Consider the following 27,011-nt stretch of genomic DNA (forward strand, 5'->3'; position numbering starts at 1 on the left):
GAAAAGAATACCCTCACTACTTATATTTATGCATCTTCTAAACTTTCCTAGCATTTAAATTTTATGAATATTTTGAGTTTATTTATTGCTTTTTTCGTTAAAGTTGTTTTTTTATAGTTGGCTCATTCATCTTCAGGTATATATACACACTCATATTTTATGTTATTTCGGTTAATTAATTGGCTCAGGAGTTTATGTTATTTTGGTTAATTAATGTTGTTGTGTTTTTTACCTTGTTTTTGCTAATCTTTAACTTCCGACTGCCAAACTCATGCGGCAACGGACTTATCTTCGAAAAATAGGTCAACTGTAGCTTATTTTAGAGGAGTTCTAAGCGACGATCCTCAACAAAATTCAGGTGATATGTTTAATGTAGTAGGTTATTTGTATTATTACTATTGAACTTTTCTTCTACATGTTGTGGCACTAATCACTACTGAAAAGATATTCTCAAAAAAATTTAGACTTCTACAATTGAAACCTGGTTACGATTAGATATTCATGTGATGAATCATCATATACCAGTAATATTGAAGAAGTTGACCCTTTAAGTTAGAATCTTCTCATTAGTTGGTGTTAATTAGAAGCGTAAAATGTTAAACTCTCTAACTAGCTAGAAATGCCAAAAAATTTCAGGTTACAAACCTCCACTACAGAGGGGAAAGAATTTTTGACGCAATCATGGAGGAATTGTTATACCGTAAAGGAATGATATATGCTCAAAATGTATGTCTCATTTCTCCCTTATAGTCCTCTTATTTATCTCCAATTAAGTGACTGAAATACAAAAAATGTTTTCAAAATTTCTATGACAGGCCATTCTTAGTGGAACTTCGGCAGGAGGGTTGGGTGTAATCCTACATTGCGATAAGATTAGACCTTTATTCTCCTTCACCGGTAGAGTCAAATGCATCTGCGGTGCTGGCATTTTTGTCAATGCGTAAGTTCACGAATCTGAGAAAAATTTCAAGACTGTGTTTTCTCTTTTTAACTAATTTTCGAATTAATCTATGCAGAAAGACTACAACTAGTGAACCAGTTATTGAGGAGAAGTATAAGAGGATCGTTGCCTTACACGTATGAAGCAACATTGAAATAGTTTCTCTTGAACCAAAATTCCAAAGATTAAAAAAATACATACATTTTCTGTACAACTGAAGTCTACAAAAATAGAACGGTAACATTTCTCCCCCTTTTGGGAGAGTGGTGCACGCGCACCGTCGAATGGGGACGCCGGCTGACCTCGGGCAGGTGCGTCCGGTGGAAAATTTAGCTCCCCCAGCTAGTCCTACCACCAATAAAGAATCAAATCCTCAGAAGATCGACTATGCGACTGCAGTAGCAACTCATGCTAAACTCAAAGGAGTTAGATTGGGCGACCCAAACGTAAAAGCTATGATTTCAACCCATAGCAGAATTTCGGCAGTCATCTTTAAAGCTAGCGACTACTATGGAGTGATGGCAGAAGAGAGTAAATACACAATCATTGATATGTTTCTGAGAACAAGACCTAATATTGAACGAATTAGATAAACCTTCGTGAAAAAGTGTCGCTCAACGGCGAGGCGAAAATTGGGGTCCACGATTTTCAAGCAGTGTTCATAGTTGTAACCAACGAAAAAGATTGCAGAACGGTTTGGTTCAGAAGATCAATCAAAATTGATGGAATGGTTATGTAGATTCAAAAATGGTCCCCTGATTTCAAGCCGGAAGAGGACTCCACTATAGTGCAAGTTTGGGTTCTACTGCCGGGCCTTCCTTTCCATTGCCATACTTGGCACTATGTTAAACATATAGGGTGTACCATTATCGATGGACATAGCGACTGATTATAGGACAAGGCCAGGGATGGCTAAAGTCAGAGTTGAAATTGATCTTACAAAGCCTCTGATTAACTTTGTATGGGTGGGCCTGTCACGACCCAAAATCCACTAAGGGTCATGATGGCGCCGGACACCACTGTCAGGCAAGCCAACACCAAGAAGTTAATTAAATTCCCATTTTAGTATTTATTGAAATCATTCCTTTTATACATTAAATAGTAAATAATGAAATTCATTGAAATATGATGATGTCTTTAACAAAATTAATATTTAATAATCCCATAATCATCTCAGAACCTGGTGTCACAAGTGCATGAGCTATTTCTAGGAAATCAAATGAAGTGCAATAACTGTCCAGAATACAAATTGGATAGAAGATAAATACTATACACTGAAAGAGACTATGCCGGTTGCGGATCGCCTCGAGAGATGCAACTCACCTAAGTCTCCGTATCATCCATGCTGCTACGCCCATTGGGCCGCTAGGGGTATATGTGCATATGCAATAAAAATGCACAGCAAGTATAGCATGAGTATCAAAACAACATGTACTCAGTAAGTATCCCGTCTAATCTCGAAGAAGTAGAAACGAGAGGTCGACTTCGACACTTACTAGTGGTCCAATACTAATACACCAATAATATAGTAAATCGAGGGTTTTAATAAAAAATGGTTGTAACTCAATAGCATGAAGCAAGTAAATAATTCTCTTATAGGGAAATTTCCAAATTTGTTTTCATCATTTATACATTTATTCTCAATCCGGGGAAGCAATATCTTCATTTATAAATATCATGCCAAGTAATACAAGCATGCACAAATAATGCCGAGGACGTATGGCCCAATCCAACAATATTTAAATTGTGCACTGTCAGAGGGTCGAATGGCGCGAACCATAGATGCATGTATTTAATCTACCGAGACGTTCGGCCCGCTCTATAATAGATAAACACATTCAAACAGTCAAATCAAGAATTCATCAAGGAGCAATTATTCAGGAAAGGCAAGTTTCTCTTTAAAAAGTCAAGAAGTGATATCTAGCCTTGTAGAAATTTATACATTCGATATGTGTTTAAGAATTTTTAAATTGATAACAAGGTTGCAAATATTACAAGTAAAGCATGCATTTGGGCCCTAGACTACGCGAACTTAATCATAATAGTAGCTACGTATGGACTCTCTTCACCTCGTGCGTACGTAGCCCCCACAAATAGGAGCACATAATCAGTTAACTCGCCTATGGGGACAATTCCCTCTTACAAGGTTAGAAAGGAAACTCACCTCGCTCTGAAGTTCCAAAACCGGCTTTCAAGCCCTTCCGACGACTCCAATCGATGCACAACGCTCCAAAACTAGCCAATAAATGAGAAAATCCATAAACATATGCTCTAATACTCATAACAATTCAATTTAGATAAATTCCTAACTCCATTCGAAAAGTTGACAAAATCACCCTCGTGCACACATGCCCGGATTCCGAAAAAACTCACAAAATCCGACAACCCATTCTGATACGAGTTCAACCATACCAATTTTATCAAATTCCGATAACAACTTGACCTCCAAATCTTGAATTTTCATTCTTGAAATGTTTTACAAAAATTTTGATTTCTTCCATTTAAATCCGAAATAAATGGTGAATATAACCATAGAATCATGAAGTATAATTACTTTCGGATATAGAACACTTACCCAAATCCATAAGGTGAAAATCGCCTCGAAATATAGCTTCTGTCCAGGTATTTACTCTTTGCGATTGCGGAAAATGCTTTGCAATCGCGAAGCACAACATTTCTCAGCCCAAAATTTGCCTTTCGCGATCGCGAAGAACCCATTTTACAGCTCTTACAGAAAGTCTCTAGTATAATGGCCATAACGTTTTGTACAAAATTCCAAATTGCAAATGGTTTAACTTTTGAAAACTATACTCTAAGCACTACAACTTTCATGCTTTGCTTATCTACTAGTTCCTTGTATATTACAAGATATAACCTTCCAAAGTCAGCCCTGTACAACACAAATTTCTTCTTCGCGATTTCCAAACTCTTTCCGGATAGGCTATAGAATACCACTTATAAATTTTTGTACGCAACTCCAGATGTCAAACGGTTTACTTTTCTGAAAACTAGACATAAAGGGTTACAATTTTCGTTTTTGGATCATCTCCACATTCCTTATAGATTGTGAGATATGAGCCTCTGAAGTCAGACCTGCGCGACAGAGATTTTCTTCTTCGCTAATGGGAGAACATCTTCGCGAACGCGAAGAACAAAATCCCTGAAGCCCAATCCTTCTTCGCGAACGTGAGAGTATTCTCGCGAACGCGAAGAACAACACCAGACACCAGCAACAGCTATAGCAAAACAACCTGAAATGATTCGAAACCACCCTAAAATGCACTAGAGGCCCCCGGGACCCCATCCAATCACACCAACCAGTCCCATATAATAACACGAAACTGCTCGAGGCCTCAAATCACATCAAACAACATCGAAATCATGAATCACACTCTAATTCAAGCTTAATGAACTTTAGAATTTAAAAGTTCTACATTTAATGTCGAAACCTATCAAATCACGTAGGATTGACCTCAAATTTTGCACACAAGTCATATTCGACAATACAGACCTACTCCAACTTCCGGAATCGGAATCCGACCCCGATATCAAAAATTCCACTTTCGGTCAAACTCCTCAAAAACCTTCAAATTTCTATCTTTAGCCAAATGACTTTAAAATGACCCGCGTACCTCCGAATTCACTTCTGATCGCGTTCCTAATACCAAAATCACCATACGGTGCTATTCCTAGACTCAGAATCCCAAACGGACATCGATAACACTGAAATGCTCTTCAACCCATACTTATGAAATTCTTTCAAAATGCTAACTTGCACAATAGGTGCTGAAACGTTCTCGGGTCTTCCAAAACCCGATCCAAACATACGCCCAAGTCCAAAATCATCATACAAACCTGTTGAAACATTCGAATCCCGATTCAGAGGTCATTTACTCAAAAATCCAATCTTACTCCATTCTTTCACCTTAAAGCTTCTGAATTGAAAAAAAAATTCAAATCAACTCCGAACTTCTCGAAATTCAATTCCGATCATGCGTACAAGTTATAATGCCTAAAGTGAAGCTGCTCATGGCCTCAAACCACCGAAAAATGCGCTAAAGCTCAAAACGATCGTTCGGATCGTTATAGGGCCAATAGGAAGAAACTAATCCGCTAAAAGGCTTCAGCCAAAAGTTGGAATATGAAGGAGTACCAAAATACTGTAAGCACTGTAGGATTCTGGGGCACTCTGTTGCGCAATGCAGGGCGCTGAAGCAAGAAAAACAGAAGGAAAAAGAGAGCAAAAATAAAGATGCTGGTGAATCCACTAGTAAAGGAGATAATCACAGGAGTTACACAGGGGAGACGCACAACAATCAAAAAACTACAATGAAGGAGCAGATCAGTATAACCCAAGAAATGCAACGAAAACAGGAGGAGTAAACTACATGAGGCATGGGATAAATAAGCAGAAAAGTGGTCACAAATAGAAACAATAAAAAGGGAAAGGAAAAGAATGAGGAAGAGACATGACAAGTACCTAATGCTAAGAGGAACAGGCAAAAGAGAAAAAAGAAAGCCATAGAGGCAAGGGAAGGTGAGTAGTCTATTGAAAATAAAGAGAGGATGTAGAAGAATAATTAGGAAGGAGAACAAAACATCAAAGATATAACCAATTCCAAAAAGAAAAAGCACAAGAAAAAAAAAAACATACCCCGAAAAAAGAGTATAGTTTTATTTAAACGAGCAATAACACATGGCTAATGCAAAGCTAACAAAGAAATCAACAAGAGAATCAAGCAGCACACAAACATAGAAAAGATAGCAAATGAAATACTGGGTAGTAAGGCAGTTTCACAACAATATGTCATGAAGGATACAAATGATCAAACAGACAAGTCCATGGAAGAACACTAGGCAAACTAGTCATCTACTAAGGAGCACACAACTGACCAATCTCAAGAGGTTGTAGAAAGCAGCAGCAGTGATATAGACAATGAAAGATAAACAATTGCCGAAAAGAGAACCATGAGTTCAGAAAACAAGGAGTATGTAAGTGAATAGGACGAAATGAATGATAGAAGAGATCAGGATGCCCATGATAGTCACAAAATAGGGAAAAAGGAACACAACCTACATCAATATCCTTCCAACAACATAGACACCGAAATAAGGAATCAACCTCCTATCAAATTGGTGTTAGAACTATTCGGGGATGACCAAAGAGGCTACACAAAGTGACCAAAACAACCAGGAGGATGGAATTGAGCAACAACAAACTTATTTGACTTCTTCAAACATCAATGATGACAAGCAAAGAGGTAGCCCAGAGAAGCTACAAGAGATAGCCAGAGCAGAGGAAAATTCATGTCCATAAGATGGGAAAGGAAAAAATAGACAAAGAAGGACAGGAAAAAAATCCTAAACAAAAGACATTCCTTTCCAAAGAGGGAACGATCAAAAATAGGGTACTCAGAATCAAGTTTCCAATGATTAGTGCCATATTCTGGAATATTAGAGGTGTTAGGTCTAAAAAGGCCATACATCATTTGAAGAACTTAATCAACGTTAACAATTGCGATTTTGTGGTTATATTTGAGTCTTTCTTAAATAGCAACAAAATTGAGGGTTATAAAAGGTTTTTGGGCTTTCAACACTATTTGGCTAATACCAGTGGGAAAATCTAGTGCTTTTAGAATTACCAGGGAGATGTTGTTGCCAATGAAGACCAACAAGTTACTCTTTTCTTCAAAGAAAATTGTATTAGTGGTAACAATTATATTACGACAGTGTATGCGAAGTAAGAAAAGCTTTATGGGAAGGTTTAGAGAACATGGCCAATATAGTCAATAGGTCTTGGTGTATAGGTGGTAACTTTAATATTATTATGGAGTCGGGGGAGAAGCTAGGAGGCAGTCTTTATAGAGCTTACAAAAGCTTTGACTTTGTTACTACCATGGAAACATGTGGACTTATGGATATTGGCTGTGTGGGACTTAAACATACTTGGTGCAATAATAGACGTCGAAGAAAGAGAATTTTGAAGAGGTTGGACAGAATCTTGATCATCGACCAATGGGCTCAAAAATTTCAACAAAACTATGTTAGGTATCTGGTGAGACCTCAGGTAAAAGGAAATGCTACGTGGAGCTTAAAGACTAAGTTGCAAACACTGGCCAGAAATCTCAGTCAATAATCTAGAGAAAACATTGGTGACATATACGAGCAGATCAACAATTGGGAAGTAAAAGTGCAACAACTAGAAAAGTTGGATCTTTACTAGAATTTGGAGGAGAGCAGAGCAGGGAAGATCTTAACAAAGCTCACGCAGAATATGTTAAATGGCTTGGCATACATGGGAATATTCTAAGGCAAAAATCCAAAGTTAAATGGTTTCAAGAGGGTGACTACAATAGCAACTACTTTCACAGTGTCCTCAGAGATAGGAGAAGAAGACTTCACAAATACAGAATCAAAAATCATAGAGATAGATGGGTGCAAAGTGATGACAAGATTGTCAAGGCAGCTGTGAAACATTTCGAAAAACATTTCAATCTCCAAGCTCCTACAATGAATAACGCAATGCTGAACTGCATTCCTAATATCATCTCTACTAAAGAAAATGATTATCTGACAGTTGTTCCAGACATTAATGAGATTAGGGAGGCAGTCTTCTTCAACCTTAGTCAACACAGTGCAGCTGGTCCAGGTGGTTTTAATGGGTTTTTTTTTCTAGACTTGTTTTGAAACTATCAAAGATGATATAACTACTTTTGTCTAGATCTTTTTCAATGGTCACAACCTTACAAAATTTTATTTCCACTCTTGCATTGTATTAATTCCTAAGGTTGAGTCACCTACAAATTTCTCAGAATTAAGACTTATAAGCCTAACCAACTTTAGTACAAAAATCATTTCCGAAATCCTTGCGGGTAGGTTAAACACTCTTCTACTAAAGTTGATCTCAGACAATCAAAGTGACTTCGTAAAAGGTAGGCTTATTACAGAGAATGTTATTCTAGTTCAAGATATCATACAAGGAATTAGCAAAGACAACAGAGGTGGCAACATGGTAATCAAGCTAGATATGGCCAAGGCATACGACAGATTGTCTTAGGTCATTTTAGCTTCAGTTATGGGAAGGTTTGGATTTGCGGAATCTTTGATTGATATCATCTTAAGGTTGTGTAAGAAGCTTAGTATTCTATTGTTATTAATGGATCGAGAAGGGGATTCTTAACATCATCACAAGGGTCGAAGAAAGGCAACCCTCTGTCACCTTCTTTGTTTATCATAGCTGCAGAAGTATTGTCCATGTCCTTGAATAAGCTTCATTCTGATCTAGATTTTACTCTCTTTCACATGAATCAAAGATGCCCTCCAATCAACCACTTGGATTATGTGGATGATATTATGATCTTCAGTGCTAGCAATAACAAATGAGTCAGATTGATTATGCAACAAGTAAGCAATTCTGAGAGAGCCTTAGGGCAAAAGGTTAATGGCGACAAAATTTTATGTCTCATATCTGAAAGCTAGAGCACACAAAGAATCAACAGGATGAGAACAACTACGGGCTTCATGGAAAAACGTTTTCCCTTTAACTATCTAGGTTGCTCCTTATATGTAGGCAGAAAAAAACTCTCTCATTTTGACCCGATGGTGACCAAAGTGGCTAAGCGATTGAATGGGTGGCAGGGCAGACTTCTTATTTGTGGTGGTAGAATTATCCTTATTAAAAGTGTCCTCCAATCTCTACCTATTTACACTCTTTCCACTATGAATCCTCCAAAGGGCACCCTAAATTTGATTGAAAAGTATATGGCTAGATTCTTCTGGGCACTTCAGTAGATAAAAACAAGTATCATTTGAGTGCTTGGAGGAACCTGTGCCTACCTAAAGAAGAAGGTAGACTTGATATAAGACCTATGGAGGATATTAGTAATACTTTAGCCATGAAGAGGTGGTGGAGATTTAGAACTCAAAATACTCTATGGGCAACCCACCTTAGAGCTAAATATTGCATCAAATCTCACCTTGGGACAAAAAAGTGGGCATCAGATAACTCACATGCTTGGGAACATATTACCCAAATTAGAGACAAAGTGGAAGAAAACATGATTTGGAGTATTAACAAGGGCAATAGCAGCTTCTGGTGGGATAACTGGCGAGGAAAAGGAGCATTAGCCAATTGTTTTCCAAATGGCAGAAAGAGTAAAAATACTACTGTTAAGGAATTCATTCAAGAGGGAAGTTGGAATATGAACAAACTTATCAACACTCTCAACACGCAGTTTGCTTTACACATCAGTACTATTGAAATTGGAGATCAGAGTCAAGAAGACTATGCATTATGGGAAGCCTCTGCAGATGGCCAATATTCCAACAAAAACGCCTGGCATATAATTAGGAGTAGAAAATCGAAAACCCAGCTCTTCATCACATGTGTCTCAATTGCATTCCCTTCAAAATCTCCTTATTGTCTTGGAGACTATATCTTGGTAAGCTTCCTTTTGACGAAGTTATATCTAAATTTGATAATCATGTTGTTTCCAGATGCAGGTGTTGTAACAATCCCAAGGAAGACTCAATGCAACATGTCTTCACAAAAGGAGAAGCATTGAAACGTCTATGGCAAGCTTTTGGAGCCCCCCTGAGCATCAAACAAGAAAACTGGAGCATTAGGAGAATTTTTAAAAACTGGTGGGACGCAAAGTCTAAGAACAACATTCACAAATTCTTTCTTCGAGCAGTCCCTTTGCCCGTGTGTTGGGAAATATGGAGAAGTTGGAGTGCGTGTAGGTATGGTGAACAAAATAAATTTCAAGTTAGTAGCATGGAAATGCACATAAATTGGACCATACAAGCGACTCTAGATATGGCATTCCCAAAAATCAATAAAATAGAGTCTTGGCCAAGGCTCTGTGAAATGATTGAAAGATGGAGACCAACCTTCAAAGTGCTACAAATTAGCTGGCAGAAATCTTCTCCTGGAAAGATCAAAGTGAATAAACATGGAAGTTATTTCAAGGAAACAGGTAAAGCAGGAATAGGGGGAATAGTCAGAGACGAACAAGTTAAATTGATCATGGCTTTCTCCCTACCCGGCCAGTGTAATACTAATAACACCATTGAGGCTATGGCTGCTAAAAAGGGAATCCAATGGGTTGTCCGCCAAGGATACAACAAGATTGAATTAGAGTGGGACTCACAGATTATTTCCAACATGTTGATACAAGGCAACAAAAAGAATCTCAAACTTAAGAAGCTTGTCGAAGAAATTAAACAGATTCTAACACAAGCTGATGTTAATATTGCCCACTGCTATAGGGAAGCAAATCAAGTAGCCGACAAGCTTGCCAAAAATTATACCATTTCGGGCGAAAGTTCCTTCTTTTACTATTTCCAACAATTCCCAGAAATGTAAAAGGACCTTTTCGACTAGATAGGTGGCAATTACTTAGTTTTAGAACAAGGTACGACAAAACTAATTTCTTTGTAAGTTGATTATTTTGGTAGCTCAACATGAGTGAGATGTAAATATTTGTAACCCCTCATGTTCTTCAGGATCAGAAGGAGGTCAGGTCCATGGCCCCCTCCTATGTACGTTTTTGGTTGATATAGACGTGGTAGGATTCTCGCCAAAACCCCCCAACACCATACGATGTGAAAACCTGGGTGATTGGTTTAATTAAAAAAAATTAGTTTCTCTTGTCTTATTGTTATTTATGTTATCACAACTATAGTTTATATTTTTCTTGTACTTAATTAACGTATATAAACATTTTTTACCCTCTTTTGGGGTAATTTAGGGATCTGCCACATTTGGACACTGCTGAACCAGAAGAGATTGCTCAGGATGAGTGTTTGGATAACCAATTGTCAATTTTTGGTCATTGTTATTGAGATTCATGTCAATTCGGATTAATATTTAAGTATAGATATTACCTTCTTTTTTTGCTCCTTCAGTTAGGTTGCCATTTAGGTCTCGGTCGGGGCGACTTCCAAATTATGGATCTGCTAAGAACTTGCCACTTTCTTGCACAGCCTTGAGCTTAATTCGACCCAAGTTGGTAAGACCAATTTTATTTATTTAGTTATTTTGTGAAAAAATTAGCCAAATTGATGAGTCGATCACAAATATACGATGATTTTGCAGTGCTTCTTCCCTCGGTATGCAGCACGGCATATTTGCACGCCACTTTTCATCATCAACTCAGCCTATGATTCTTGGCAGGTTAGAAAATAAATTTCTATGATATACAAATTTTGTTCATTTATGCTATTACTTTATTTCTTTTGTTTCTTTCCAAATTCTAAATGGTTTTGCCTTTTGATTCTTAACAATTAGATAAACAACAGTTTGGTTCCAAAGGAGGCCGATCCTAACAATGAGTGGCTATATTGCAAGCATGATATAAATATATGCTCACCAAGTCAAATCCAAACTCTCCAAGGTCAGTACCAATTATAGATGGAATTAATATATATAATTCTCTTTTAATCTGATTTATCTGACAATTCCTCTATTATTTAACTTGCTATTGAATTTTTACGTTTCAGATTTCAGGTTGAAGTTTTTGGAGGCATTGAACGAACTAGGACCAAGTATATCAAGAGGATATTTCATTTCCTCTTGCCATTCCCACAATTGTATTGAAGCACAAGGCTATTGGTCGGACAATAACTCTCCAACATTAGCTAATAATGTCACTTTTTCCCCCTCTTTTTATATTGTAATATTTTCAGCTTTCCTTATATGTTGTTGTTTGACATTTGACAACAACTCAGTGTAACAGACAATTGCCGAAGCTGTTGGAGAAGGGTTTTTTTATCGGAGTGGGTTTCAAGGGATTTATTGACCTTATCCTTGAGGCAAAAATTGCCATTAGAGTTGCTCATGCATGTTGTACTACGTACCAGTGTTTTAAAAGGCATTTTTGGGACGAGATCAGGGGCGAGGTGCACCAAAAATGCCCCGGGGCGATGGTGTGGGGCGAAAGTCTCAAAAGGCGTACGCGCAGGCGTACGCACAGGCGTTCGTGGCGTATTTTTTTAGTGAGGCGTAAGCCCCAAAGATTTTTTCAAATTAAAATAAAATTTATTAAATAAGTCCTTCATATAATACCTAAATTCTCAAAATTCAGCTTGGTAATTACTGAAAAATTTTAAAAAACTGAAATGCATTAAATTTAAAAGTTAAGACCTTTTTTATTGATTGAAGTCCAAATTCATGGTCTTTTTTAATTCTTTATCTTGTCCGCTAGTCTGCTAACATCTCCTAAAAGCAACGAATATTCATTTTTTTTTTTTACAAATATAAAGAGAACTTCATTCTCCTTCATAGCAGCAAGTTCAAAGTTCAAATTGCAGGTTAGTCATAGTTTTTGTTCCTTCATGTAGAGAACTTTGTTCTTTTCGACTCAAATCAATACAAGAAATTACCCTTATTGTGGCGACTAAAGTCGCCACCCCTAAGAGTCGCTGCTAAAGGTTATTAGTGGCGACTTTTGTATTGCCACAAGGAAACCCGTAACTGAAGGTTATTAGTGGCGACTATATGTAGTCGCCACTAATAGAACATATATGTCGCCACAAAAAGTTGGAAAAAACGCTACAAAAAATTGTTCTATAAGAACAAATATTAGATGGGTCGCCACTATAAATGTCCTTTAGTAGCGACTAAAGTTGCCACAAAAAATATTTATGTTCAGTGGCAAGATTATGTCGCCACTATAAAGGTTATTTAGTAGCGACTAAAGTTGCCACAAAAAATATTTATGTTCAGTGGCTAGATTATGTCGCCACTATAAAGGTAATTTAGTAGCGGCTAAAGTTGCCACAAAAAATATTAATCCATGCTACACAATGTTTCCTGTATTGACTAAAGTCGCTGCAAAAGAAATTGATATTCTGTGGCAACATATATATATCGCAAAAGTTACTAATTTTTTGACAAAACTCTGTCGCCACTAAAAGTTATTTTCTCAGCAATTATAACGACCAAAATTATATACATTTCCATGCCAGTAGGAACCTAATTCTCTAAAATTTCATATAGAGATATTCATATCAATTAACTATCAATATTAAAGCAACCAATCATGCTTGACAAACACCAAAAGAATTTCTCAAGCCGAATATTATAAATATTATCATTACTAAAAAGTCAATTACATATATATACTACCCGACACTTCATTGTGCATTGTAATTGTGCGCATATACATATCCCAAAAAAGATAACATATTAAGTGCCTTGTAACTACTCCTTGCTCCACACCATCCTTGAACAATACCACTGTCTAAGTGCCCTGTCCCTGCTAGACCAAAATAATATATATAAGAAACATAATGAGATTTGTTATATCCAAAAACATGAATAGACGATTAAAGTATAAGCTAATACACTAGTATAACACAAAGTAAATTTGTTCTATGCTATTTCAATTGTGAAATGAAATGGCACAAGTGTGAGAACATAAGTTTTCACGCATTAAAAGAATGAGAATACAACAATTGCACGAAAGCCGGATAAAGTAGAGGTATTGGACAGTGAGAGGAATAGAAGCCTATTCTAACTTAAGCTCTACCCTTGTCCTAGCCTTAATTACCCAATTTCATGTGCTTATACTTTTCCATTCACTGAACCTACTCAAATAACTAATATGCATTAACAACCAAGACAGTCCAAAACTGCCTGAACACTAATCTCAAATTAGAAAATAGAAAATGTGTTTCTATATAGGGAAGATTCACTGGGGAAGATGCTAGAGATAGCTGCTCGCACTTCAATTACTCAAAATAGAGGTCACTATCAAATGTTTTTCTACTACTTTTGTCATGATTTGTTTAATTATTTAATGTTAATGCAATACTAGCACTAGATGTTCTCAAGAATATCCTAATGCAATACTAGCACTACATGGCTCGAGCAATTATACAACAATAATGGCGGCAGTCTCAGCAGCTCCAAGTGGAGGAATAACTGAGTTCCATATCTCAGGATTATCACGATACGATGGACCTCACAGATGTAGGCCAGATATGTGTGAAAGTGAAGATTGTAATGAACTTCTACTACACTTTGTTTCTCCAACGCAACACAAACACGAGAACCAACATGATCATCCAATAGAAAGGAGTGAAGATGAAGCACATCATCAGTCAAAGCAGCATAAAGACGAAGACATCATAAACTAGGCTTTCCATGAACCAAGAAAAAGAAACTATATATATGTAGCTTCAGCCAAAAAACTGTATACACTGTCTAAGAATTTACTCACTTCCAAGGCACTTAAATAAAACTAGTTTACAGTGGATTGGGATATAAAAAGTTGGACAATATGCTAAATCTGATCATTCACTGTAAAGATAGACTTGCTAATGGTATTTTGAATGCTAAACCTGCTCATTCACAGCTCGTCCCGCCTCTCCCACGTTTTCCTCGTCCAATTCCTCTCATTTCCTGCAATAAAACATAAAAAGAAAATGATTGATCAGAATAGAGAAAATATTAATTCACTTATTTTCTAACTTCAGATGTCTATAGAAAGGGGACATATGTCCATGCCTCACTAGATACTAAAGTAAAGAAAGCTCTACTGTTTGTTAGTTGATGGTCAACCCTTTTCACCCAAATTAGCAGGCACATAGAACAACAGATCCCTTCTTTTAACACAATTCATTACTCCACCTATACATTATACCAATATAACGGAAGACCAATACAACATAAAGCTACAAGCATCACGAATAGAATCAAAAAAGAAATATAAAGATTCAAGCATCAATAATTTTTGGTTCATTGGCAGTTCCAAACAAATACATGGGGTAGTATAAAGTCATGGACAAAAATATAGAGAATTTTCAAAATAGGATGTAACATTTATATCATTCGTCTTTTGCTTCTTAGTCTTCAAGAGGATGTATCAGTGTCCTCCCCATCATCATCATCAAATAACTCTTCTTCACTATCTTCACTCTATGATATTTCTATATGATTGCCATTAATGAAATCATCTTCCTCATTATGCACATCGATATCAGCTTGCGTACTTGCATAATCGTAGTTAATACTTTGTGATTCAACATTATCCCTAAGTAGAGACACCTCAATAATATTTTCTTGGTCATTGGTGCACAAAGTATTAAATTCAGCTTCCTCTTGTTGATAAACTTCTTCATTCAGTAATTCTTCATCTTCAATATCTACACAATTATCATCATTATCAGGAATTTTGAAAAGGTCACGAGGATTTGTCTTCACAACTACAAGCCAATCATTATCGACCATGTCGTCCAAGTAAAAGACTTGTTCTGACTGAGATGCCAACACAAATGGCTCATTTGTATTCAAGGCACACCGAATATTCACACTTGTGAAACCATATTTGTCAATCTTATATCCTCTTCCCAAGCGAGCCACATCCCACCAATGACACCTGAATAAGTAAACTTTTCTGTTTCCCACATAAGATAACTCATAAATGTCCTCTAATACACCATAATACACCTTATTAGAGTCTGAATCATCTCCTCTCACAAGCACACCACTATTCTACGTTTTTCTTCTCAATGCAAGTTCTTTTGTATGGAATCTAAATCCATTCACCACAATGTTGAATATCGATGTACTAATGGTGTAGGACCGACGGCTAAGCTTATGAGCTCATCCTTTGCACTTCCTTGTGCAGATAGTACAAATATCTACAAAGACGAACAATATTGTTATGACCAATAACATGATGGGATGAATAAACTAATGTCAATATTATTATTTGAGTAGACATGCACCTACACGTGCACGAAACCAATCAAGAAACCCATTTTTATGAACTCTCATTGAACTTTGGCTTTCAATCTCGCTTGTATATTCCCTACATTTTAAGTTAGCTAAGATAAATCGGATTCAAATTATCTCAATGTGAAACTATCTTGAAGTTAATAAGAGACTTACTCCATGAAATGCGAAACCTCTTCACAATTTTGAAGCACATACATACATGCTTGTTTAAACTCATCATGAGATAGCCTGATGTCGTCTGAGGCACCCTTTGTTTGCCCACTTTTTTTAAAGATATATATCTCATCATTTGACACAGATCCATCGTCATTCCTAGTTGGTTTATTGAACTTTGTTAAGATATTCTTCAAGTATCGTGAGCAAAATGTGAGGCTTTCCTCTGCCAAATAACCTTCTGCAATTGAACCTTCTGGACGATTTTTGTTGCGAACATATGACTTAAGTGTTCGTAGATACCTATATAAAATGACTTATTAATATAATGTGTGTCATTCTAAAACTATAGCATCGAAATTATTAAATAATAAATTACCTCTCAATAGGATATATATTCCAATATTGAGCTGGTCCACCAAGCTTTGCCTCACTTGGCAAGTGAATTGGAAAATGAACCATAACATCAAAGAAAGCCGGAGGGAAAACAAGTTGAAGTTTGGTCAAAATAACAGGAATTTCTACCTCTACGATATCAAGATCTTCAATCGTCAAACACTTAGAGTATATATTCTTGAAAAACTTTCCTAAGGCTATAATTAGATCACACACTTCCTTGGGTAGAAAACCACGTATAGCTACTAGAAAAATGTCTTGCAACAATACATGATGATCGTGACATTTCAATCCATGTATCTTTTTCTCTTGTACGTTGACACACCTTGAAATGTTTGAGGAAAATGCATCAGGAACCTTCAGATTAGCTAAGAAATTGCACACCTTCAGCTTCTCTTCCGCGGATAATGCATAGCATGCTGCAGGTAACAAAATATTATTCCCATCCTCAATAGGATGCAACCTTTGTCTGATTCCAAGATCCATCAAGTCATATCTACTTTTCAATGTGTCTTTTGTCTTACCAACCATATTCATGACAGTTGATAAAATATTATCGGACACATTTCTTTCTATGTGCATCACATCAAGGTTATGTCGTAACATAAGACTCTTCCAATAAGGCAATTGGAAAAAGATACTTTTCTTCTTCCAATTGTAAGCATTGCTATGAACATCACGCTTTCTCTTTTGTCCTTTACCAAAACTCACATTACCCAAATCTTGTAATTGCACAAGTGCTTCATCACCAGTTAAAGGGTTAGGTGCAACTCCCATTTCAACTTTCCCATCAAATAACGTCCTACTTCTCTGCCATGGATGGTCCATGGGAAGGAAGCGACGATGACCCATATAACACAACTTACTACGCAAGGAAGTTGATTGTGTATCTTTATGGCAACAAGGGCATGCAAGCTTGCCTTTAGTTGACCATCCTGAAAGATTTTCATATGCAGGAAAGTCATTGATCGTCCACATGATAGCCACACACATAAAAAAACTAGATCTTGAGTGTGCATCATAAGTCTCCACCCCGACCCATAATTCTTGCAACTCTTTAATCAATGGTTGTAAATATACATCAATATCATTGCCTGGACACTTGGGGCCCGGAATAAGAAGCGTCATTATGAAATATGGATTTTTCATGCAATCCCATGGTGGCAAATTATACGTAGCTAGTACGACTGGCCAAATGCTATGATTAGAACTCATGTTCCCATAAGGTTGGAATCCGTCACTCGCCAAACCTAATCGAACATTTCTTAACTCAGTTGAAAAGGTGGGATGTTGTGCATCAAAGGATTTCCATGTTATTGAGTCATATGAATGTCGCAAGACACCATCATCAACATTTCCCTCCTTGTGCCACCTCATTTTTGTTGTTGTTTCTCTTGCCATCTATAATCTTTGAAGCCTTGGTTTGATTGAAAAATGCCGCAAGATTTTATGAGCTACTTTCTTGCCTCCATGTTCTTCGGACTTCCATCTAGACTTACCACACTTAGGACATGCTTGGACATCGGCATAATCACACCAATATAAAATACAATCATTTCGACATGCATCTATTTTAGTGTACCCTAAGCCGAGGTCACAAAGAACTTTCTTTGCTTCATAGAAAGAATTAGGTACAAATGACCCCTCGAGAAGAACTTTTTTGAAAAAGCTCAATAATGCATCCATCGATTTATTGCTCCAATGGTTAAGACACTTCAAGTGAAGTAATCTAACAATAAAAGACAACTTCGAAACTTTTTTACAACCAGGATAAAGTTCTGTCTCATCATCTTCTAACAATTTGTAGAACTTTGTTGCATGTACATTTGGCTCTTCATTGTCCTCTGAATTATTATTATTATCCTCCACATTCGTATATCCACAAGCATCATGAATCATTTCAGTAATATTATCCTCTTCAATGCTATCATCTTCCGCTTCATCACTAACTGCAGTATTAGAAGTTTCAACTCTAACTAACACTTCTCCATGCAAGTCCCACACTTTATAAGAATCACAAAAACCCTTCTTCAATAAATCTCCTCTTACACCAACCCTTAACTTGAACACGGTATTCAGACACCCTTTACAAGGACACCGAATCATAGTGTTCACCGTTGGTTGACTGAATGCCCAATTAAGAAAGTTGTCTACTCCATCTCTATATCTTTGGTCGACTCTATTCCTAATATTCAACCAACTTTTATCCATCATATCTATATTAAAAAAAAATAAATAAATTAATTTACTAATTAAAAGGGGAAGGATTATAATAATCAAAATATATATAATAATTAACATATACCAGGGGTATTCAGACAAGCAGTCACAAAAATACATTATTCAAACAAGAAGGAAGTAGTCTATTCCAGAATTACTTATACGAATTGTGTGCAATGAAGAACAAGTTCAAACCAGGGTACGTAACACTCTATGAAACTACAAAAATACATGACCTTAGTAATGTGTATTTGATGTGTTTTTGTGACTCATAGATGTTAATACGAAAATAGAGCTATAAAAATTAGTAGTTTTCCTAACGCATTTTTCTTAGGCTTGTTAACTAGTTTTGTATAAGTTTTCTGTTCTTGGTGTTTGTTTTGCTAAGTAGTGGCTTTAGTTGGAAGAAAAATTATCACTGGTCTAGCGTGTTATGCGTCTAGTTACCTTCTCTTCCTAATTATTGCTTTCAGCTCCTACTGAAGGGTATATGAGCACAGAGAAGGGAGGATTAACCTAGGAAAGTACTATCCAATTTTTAATCGTCATACTTCCTACTGAGCAAGGGCAGGCACATTGAAATAGCAGCTTTTATGTTTATCTGTTTACACTTCACATGATTTAGTATTAGCGTTAGGTTTAAATTAAATTTTGAAAGTGGATAGTTACCAGTTTAACCATTTGGAAAATTTCCCACCAGCGATCAAAATATGCTGAATGTGCTCGTGAACGTTAAACCTACAAAGCCTTAGGTCACATATATAGGCACATCTGCCAGAGAATAACAAGACCTTAGTATGTGGAAATTAACAACTAAAATCATTAAACCTACAAAGCCAACCCAACTGAAATATGAATTGTCATATTTTTCTTGCTAGTTCTCTAGAGTTGTTATTTGATTTGAAGAAGGAGAGTTGTTAAGTAGGGAGAAGTTGTGTAATTTGTTTTTCATGCTGTTGGGCATTTATAGTTGCCCCATCCCACATGGACAGCCAGCTTATTCTCTATAAGTTTTTTTGTATTAGAGAATTTGAGCTAGGTGTTGTAGAGGAGATAGAAGTTTGTACAGATCTACCTAAACCAATTAACATTAGCAGTTCGTTGAGCTACTAAGATGGAAAAAAATAAACATCTTTGAGCTAGGTGTTGTAGATGATACTGTTTCTGTTTCAATTGGGTTAGGGGTGTTCGAGCTTCAAATGTATCTCTCTCTAATCGTTGCCTTAGGTCATATATATAGACACATCTACCAGAGAATCACAAGACCTTAGTATGTGGAAATTAACAACTAAAATCATTAAACCTACAAAGCCAACCAATGTATATCATTCAAACAAAGGCCAGGCAAATTAAATACATTGTACCTGGTTGAACCATACAAATTGCTTACCTGAACAACTAGAAATAAGCTGCCTCCCTGTTCCTTACGAAATTATAAGACAATAACAAAAAACTCAGTGTAATCCCACAAGTGGAGCCTTGCGAAATTACAGGGCTTATGCGGAGAAATATCAAACTCGGTCTGAACCTAGTCACTGCACTGTGAGATGGACAGTGATTTTTGACTTGAACACATTCCTGCAAGGCATAAGCACAGTAAGATACAATATTAAGGAAGCAGATGACATCAAATAGGAAACTGATAAGTTGAAATTTATCTAGTCTCATTAACAGATCTGTATGATGATATTTTGAGATTAAACGAACTTAAAGCAAGTACTTTTTCTCAAAGTTGAAGAAGCTTTGAATCGACTTCCGCAGCAGTGGTCTTCTTCTTCGCACACTCTGATTCAAAAATTCAAACCAAAACTCGTCAAACAAGCTTTCAATCTTGAGATTTAGCTTCAAAATGAAGTTTCCGGCAAGTATCATAAACACCCAATCGAATTCACATTCTGATTTGAGGGATTTTGATTTGGGTGAGATTTTTGAGGGATTTTGATTTGGGATTTCTATATCTAGACAGATTTCTAGCTAGAGAGGATCGATTTTGAGTTTCAATTTTGGGATTCCTAGCTATAGAAGACGGATTTTGGATGTTTCACAGTTCTTCACATCGAGTCGATGTGTTCGAGATGAGAGTTTGGCTACTTCTGTCTCTGGACAGATTTTAGTGTTTCATTTGTTATTTTAAATTCTAGCTTATTTTTTTTGTTATTTTAAAAGATAATAGGAGAGACCCGGTCGCTGCAATTCATATTTAGCGGCGACTTTACAGTAGTCGCCACAATAATATATGGAGCCAAATTTTTAGTTTTAGCGGGAGTGAAAATTTTAGCCACTTTAGAGGCGACCCATAAATAGTCGCTGCTAAATATATTCAAACTATGGCGACTTTTAAAGTCGCTGATGATACTATACATTTTGTAGCAACTTATAGGGTTGCTGCTAAATGTCGCCACTAATTATCCAATTTCTTGTAGTGAATTACTTGAGCTTTTAAGTAGTGTATAATAGATTGTTTTGACTACTTTCTTGTGGGGATGAAGCGCGCGCGCGCACACACACACACACACACACACACACACATATATATATATATATATATATATATATATATATATATATATATATATATATATATATATATATATATATATAATTTTCTTTGTTTTTTTATAATTTTTACCAATTTATAAATATTTATTGTAATTATATTATTTTAAAAAATTTAAAAACTAAATATCTATGGGGCTTACGCCCCGAGCCTAGGGACTTACGCCTCGCCTTACGCACACGCCTTTTAAAACACTGCTACGTACTATTTCAGATGTTTTTTGTTTTCAAGGGGTTTCAAGGGTTTTATTGCCCTTACCCTTGACGCTCACCGGTGAGGGAACTCGGCAAGTTACTCCTCAAAATTGTAACTTATTACTTTTCTTAAGCCAAATTATTCAACAACTCAAAGCAAGAAGCTCAACCCAAGAGAGGTAAAGACCAATTAAGTTGGAGTAGTACTTAAGTACTTTCAAAAATGTTGGAATTGTTCGAATTGTCCTAATTATTATTTTGTAATAATTAATGAGAAATTTTTAGAAACCACTATTGTTTAGTGGTTATTAGCTTGCTATAGCTACAATTTACTAAATTACTTCCTATAGCTATGTTTTAACTTATTATAGAGTGCATTCGATATATTTAAGCTAATGTATTCATGAATACAATAGGAAAAGTCGGCGGAAAAAAGGAAATTATAGGTAACACATAGACTTTATTCATATGTATTCGCGAGTTGTATTCGTGAATACAATAACAAGATTCTGTGAAAAATAGGTCTTCAACTGTTTAAAAACAGTAAGTGAGTCAATTAACGCGATATACTCCTAATACAACTCAAGAAACTCGATTATAACACGCACAAATTGTATTTCCAGTTATAGAAAAGATTTTCAGCCGAAAAACACCCTAAAAATAGAGCAATCTTCAGAGATTCAACCCATCCTTTCTTTTTTTTAGTGGTATCTTTACAATAGATTTATTTATTGAAATTACATAATTATATTGAATAAAATTAAATACATAAAAATAAATTGAATAGATGAAGTATAACATGTCATCTATAGTGCAAAAACATATGAATACATACTGCAGATACATTTGAATACATATATATATCTGAATACATAAATTATAGTATTAATTTAAAACATATGAATACATTCTTCAATACATTGAATACATAATGCTGAATATATACTGCTGGGCAAAATAGTGAAACAAAGTGAAGCTTTGAAATTATATAATTATATTGAATACAGTGAATATATTGAAAAATCAAAAAAAAAGACATCGAATACAATGAAATACATGGAAATACAATGAGATACATTGAAATACAATAAAAATAAAGGTAACAGACTCTTCAAGTTCCTCAGCCCCAAACTCCGTCCCCAATCCACTGATATCTAGGAAGCCACCATGAGAGGCATCGCCGCCAGTACCGGCTCTCTCTGGGTCGTCCAGGTAGTGAATCTCTCATATTTTCTTTGAAAATTTTGAGATATGCACTTGTATTTCTCCAGATCTTTGTTTCTCCTTTATCCTTTTTTTTCCAGATCTTTGTTTCTCCTTATGTAACAACCCGATCGGTCGTTTTGAGCTTTTGCACCTTGCTCGTCAGTTCTAGTGCATGACTTACTCCGTGTGATGTATTATGACTTATGTAAATCGTTGGTTTTGGTTTTTAGGGTAATCAGAATGAATTTGGAAGAACGGTTCTCAATTTGAAGCTTGAAATTTGAAAAGTTTGACCAAGATTTAACTTGTCGGTATATGATCTCGGATCGGAATTTGTATGATTTGGTTAGCTCCGTTAGGTGTTTTGGGACTTAGGAGCATGATCGGAATGTATTTTGGAAGTCTGTGGAATGTTTAGGCTTGAATTGGTGAATTGAGATTTTGGCATTTGCCGGTTGATAGGTGAGATTTTGATATAGAGGACGGAATGGAATTCCAAAAGTTGTAGAAGCTCCGTTGTGTCATTTTTGACGTGTGTGCAAAATTTCAGGTCATTCAGACGTAGTTTGGTTGTTTTTTTTATCAAAAGCGGAATTTGGAAGTTCTTGAAATTCTTTGGCTTGAATCCGATGTGATTTTACTGTTTTTATGTTGTTTTGCGCATTCTAAAGGTTGGAACAAGTTTGAATGATGTGATAGGATATGTTAGCATGTTTGGTTAAGGTCCCGAGTGTCTCGGGTGAGTTTCGGGTGGTCAATCGGACCATTCCATGTTGTTTGGAGTTGCAGGTTTTGAGTTTCAGCTGTTGCAGAGAATTCTCCTTCGCGATTGCGTAGGGAGTCTCGCGATCGCTTAGGGCTTTGATAAGGGCAGGTCAGGTTGTTCTTCACGATCGCATAGCATGAGTCGTGATCGCGTGAGTTGGGCAAGTGGTGCATTGCGTTCGCGTGGATTTATCCGCGTCCGCGTAAGTTTACAGTTCTGAGCATCGCGTTCGTGTGGACCTCACCGTGTTCGCATAGAATAAATTTGAGGGCTTGGTAGATTGTGCTTCGTGATCGCGAAAGAAGTCCCGCAATCGCGATGAAGGATTTCAGGCCTGGGGCAGAATGTTTAAAAAAGTGAGTTCGCGATTTTTGGTCTATTTTATCCATTGTTGATCAATTTTTGGAGCTTTTGAGAAAGATTGAAGACGGAATCGAAGGGAAACACTTGGAGGTAAGATTTTTGAACTCAATACTCGATCCTATGTTGATTCTTACTTGTTTAATCATGAAATATGTGGAAATTAAAGACTAAAATTGAGCAATTAGGGCTTGGATTTGGAGAGTGTAAATTGGGAATTTGAAGGGGCAATTGAGGTCCGATTTTGGTGTTCTTGGTATGTATAGACTCGTGAGAGGATGAAGATTCCATTGATATTAATTTTATCGGATTCCGAGACGTGGGTATGGGGGCCGGGTTTGAGCAATTTCGGGATTTTTATGTAAATTAGATATTTTCGAGTGGCCTTTGTTCCCTTAGCATATTCTAATAGTTACGTACTATATGTGGCTAGATTTAGAGCATCTGGAGGTTGATTCGCGAGGGCAAAGGCATCGCGGGCTAGAGTTTGGACCGGATCGAGGTAAGTAATGATTCTAAATGCTGTCCTGAGGGTTTGGAACCCCGGATTTCACATCGTTGTACTACTTTGAGGTTACACACACGCTAGATGACGAGCGTGGAGTCGTGCACCGTTGGTGATTATGACTTGGTCCGTCCCGTACGACTGTTAAGTCGCATATTTGATTTGAAACTTTATGATATTCCATAGTTTAGAGATTGATATTATATTTTGGTTGTATACCATGTTTGGGGCCTTGTGACGACCTGTTGAGACCCTAGGAGCATTTTTACTATTTTTCCACACTCTATTTGTTTTGAAAGCATATCCTCAGTCATGTTTTACGTGTTTATTGTTTAAATCTGGTTTTATCACTTTACTTCTTAAAATGTCAAAACTGTTTGGGCTAAATTCCTTGTTTTACTGATGGTCCGAGTGATTGTGGGTTGATGACTGAGAGAGACCGAGGGTCTAATTGTGAGGTCAATGACTGAGAAAGGCCGAGGGCCTGGTTGTGAGGATTATATATCTATGGATCGGGCTGCACGCCGCAACAATATATATATGTATATGTATATGGATCAGGCTGCATGCCGCAGCGATATGTGCACGCCGCAACGGTTACTTTGATTTCAGTTATTGTGAGAGATATATGGATCGGGCTGCACGCCGTAGCGGTTACTATATGGTACCAATTGAGCGTGAATGCTGAGTGCGAGTACTATATGGTACCTATTGAGTGTGAGTGCTAAGTGTGAGCATTGATTGGTAAGAGTTGAGTCATGAGTGACTGAGAGGCTCACCCGATGGGCTATAGATATACATGTACATGAGTTATATTTTGCCTGAGGGGCCTGTTTATGAACTTACTGTTTTACACTCTTCCTTACAGTGAGCTTTTATCGAATATGTTGATTTAATTACTGCTTTCACTCATCATTTAGATCGATCCTGTATTGAAAATGTTGAGCAAACGCTTTAAACAACTTTCATTCAAACGGAAGTGTTAAGTTATGAAATGGTATAAATTTCTGTTTTGCCCGAGGGGCTGTATACGAACTATGTTATGCCCGAGAGGCCTATTATGGTTTTCATCCTTTTTATTGGTATTGAATCCCCTACTGTAACTGTTAGAAAGCATTTTCAAATGATTTTTACCAAAAGCTGGATTTTAAATGAGACGATTGACTCGTATTCTAATTTAAAAGCCTGTTATGCTTGTTGAGTTTATCATAAATGTGGACTCATTGTTTCCTACTGCTCAGTCTTTATTTACTCTTATTAATTACTAGGTTGGAGTACTCACATTACTCCCTGCACCTCGTGTGCAGATTCAGATATTTCGGAACCCGGTAGCGGGTGTTGATTGCTCAGAGGCGAAGTCATCGGAGTTTGCAAAATGGTTGCACGACGTTCGCAGCATTGCTTTCCTTCCACTCATTTTCATTACTGTATTTAGTACATTATTAGACTCTTTTTGTATTCAGACCTTGGTAGATGCTCATGACTAGTGACACCCCAATGTCGGGCTTGTATAATTATTCTGCACTTTTCTTTTAAATTTTCATTATGAGATTATTAGTTTATAAATGGTACAAAAACAATTTTTGTTGGAAAAAGGTTGATTCGGGAGTTGTGTCGACTGGCCTAGCTTCACGATAGGCACCATCACGACCGGGTCGGTTTAGGGCCGTGACAAGTTGGTATCAGAGCCTAGGTTATATAGGTTTCACGAGTCATGAGCACGTTTAGTAGAGTCTCGCGGATAGGTTCGGAGACGTCTGTATTTATCCTCGGGAGGCTGCAGAACCTTTAGAAAAAACTTCACATTCTTGATTTCTTATCATGCGTCCTTGATCCAGCTTGAAAAGTAGCTCTTTGAATTTCTTCCACGCGATCGTATGCGCGCATGAGTGCTCAGTATCAGATATGAATCAATGGCTTGTAATTCACTGATCGAGAGGTGAGTTGTGATCTCTGTGTGTTGATGTTGGGCCAGTTTGGAGGACTTGAGGCCAGATTTTGCCTATAGCTTGAGCACCGAGGTGCTGATTGTGTGAGCATGTGTTTTTGAACTTATACGTTTGGTAGTGCCCTATTGGTAGAAGTAATGACTAGATAGCTACGTGATGAGTATGTTATGACTACGAGATATGTTCATATGAAAAGAATGAGGCGAGAAGAGTCTGCTTTGGGGAAACAAGGACTATTTGGTGTTTGATTTTCATCTTGATTCGAAGTATAGCCCCGAGCTATGGGTGTATGAAGAATCTTTTCATGTTTCCTAGTTGGGAGTAAAGTAAATTTCATGTTGTTGTACGAGTTCAAACTCAGGAGGACTAAGTGGCTGCATAATGTTTATGATAGTGGAAGGTATACAGGAACGTTAGTTGAAGGTAAAACAGTTGGGTTATCCCCTGCGGAGTGTTCTGAGGTTGTGTGATCCTTATGTTGTCTGTTAGAAGATCTCAACAATTGAAATATAAGAGTTAAAAATTTAAATTTGGGCCACTTAAGAGAGTGGGCTTGACTGTTGCGAGGATGAATGTGAGATTTGCAGAAGATTTAAAGTACCAGATGGTCTGTATTTCACGAGCTTATGAAGGATTGAGTTTGAATCTCACTATTGTATTGTGGCAGTAATAAAGTATATGCGTTACGAGTTATTGTGTGTGTTTTGGTCTATTGCTTCGAGCCAAGTGGGGGAGTCCGCTATCGATGAGTTGATTGCACGATTATGTGCAATGTTGGTTCCAGTGTGAGACTTACTGGTGAATCAGTTATGGCTTATGGAGATTGAGACCGAGGATGGCTCGAGTAAAGGAAAATTTTTACAAAGGTTATGTCATGTTTCATAGGTGTCTGAGAATCACGGAATGCCTTGAGTTGTTGTTGGTAATGGATGCTCGGCGCGTAGAGCAGGAAGTTTCTTGGTTGTTATAGGATGAGGTTACACTCTGTGGTATCAGAGTGCTATTGAGGCACAGGTGGT

General features: G+C 36.9%; 1 long non-coding RNA gene and 1 pseudogene across 1 annotated transcript; one reads left to right on the plus strand and one right to left on the minus strand.

Annotated features, from left to right (window-relative positions):
- The first annotated feature begins 213 nt into the window (after positions 1 to 213).
- On the plus strand, positions 214 to 12,381 carry LOC142180696 (pectin acetylesterase 8-like; annotated as a pseudogene).
- A 626-nt stretch (positions 12,382 to 13,007) lies between these two features.
- Positions 13,008 to 20,592, minus strand: LOC107815979 (uncharacterized). The gene is made up of 4 exons (XR_001654826.2): positions 20,176 to 20,592; positions 19,846 to 20,033; positions 14,288 to 14,348; positions 13,008 to 13,200 (listed from the first exon to the last, which is right to left on the minus strand). It is a non-coding gene; the product is annotated as an uncharacterized LOC107815979 (long non-coding RNA).
- Positions 20,593 to 27,011: the final 6,419 nt, after the last annotated feature.

The sequence above is a fragment of the Nicotiana tabacum genome, chromosome 5 (assembly GCF_000715075.1).
Source record: "Nicotiana tabacum cultivar K326 chromosome 5, ASM71507v2, whole genome shotgun sequence".
Lineage (NCBI taxonomy): Eukaryota > Viridiplantae > Streptophyta > Magnoliopsida > Solanales > Solanaceae > Nicotiana > Nicotiana tabacum.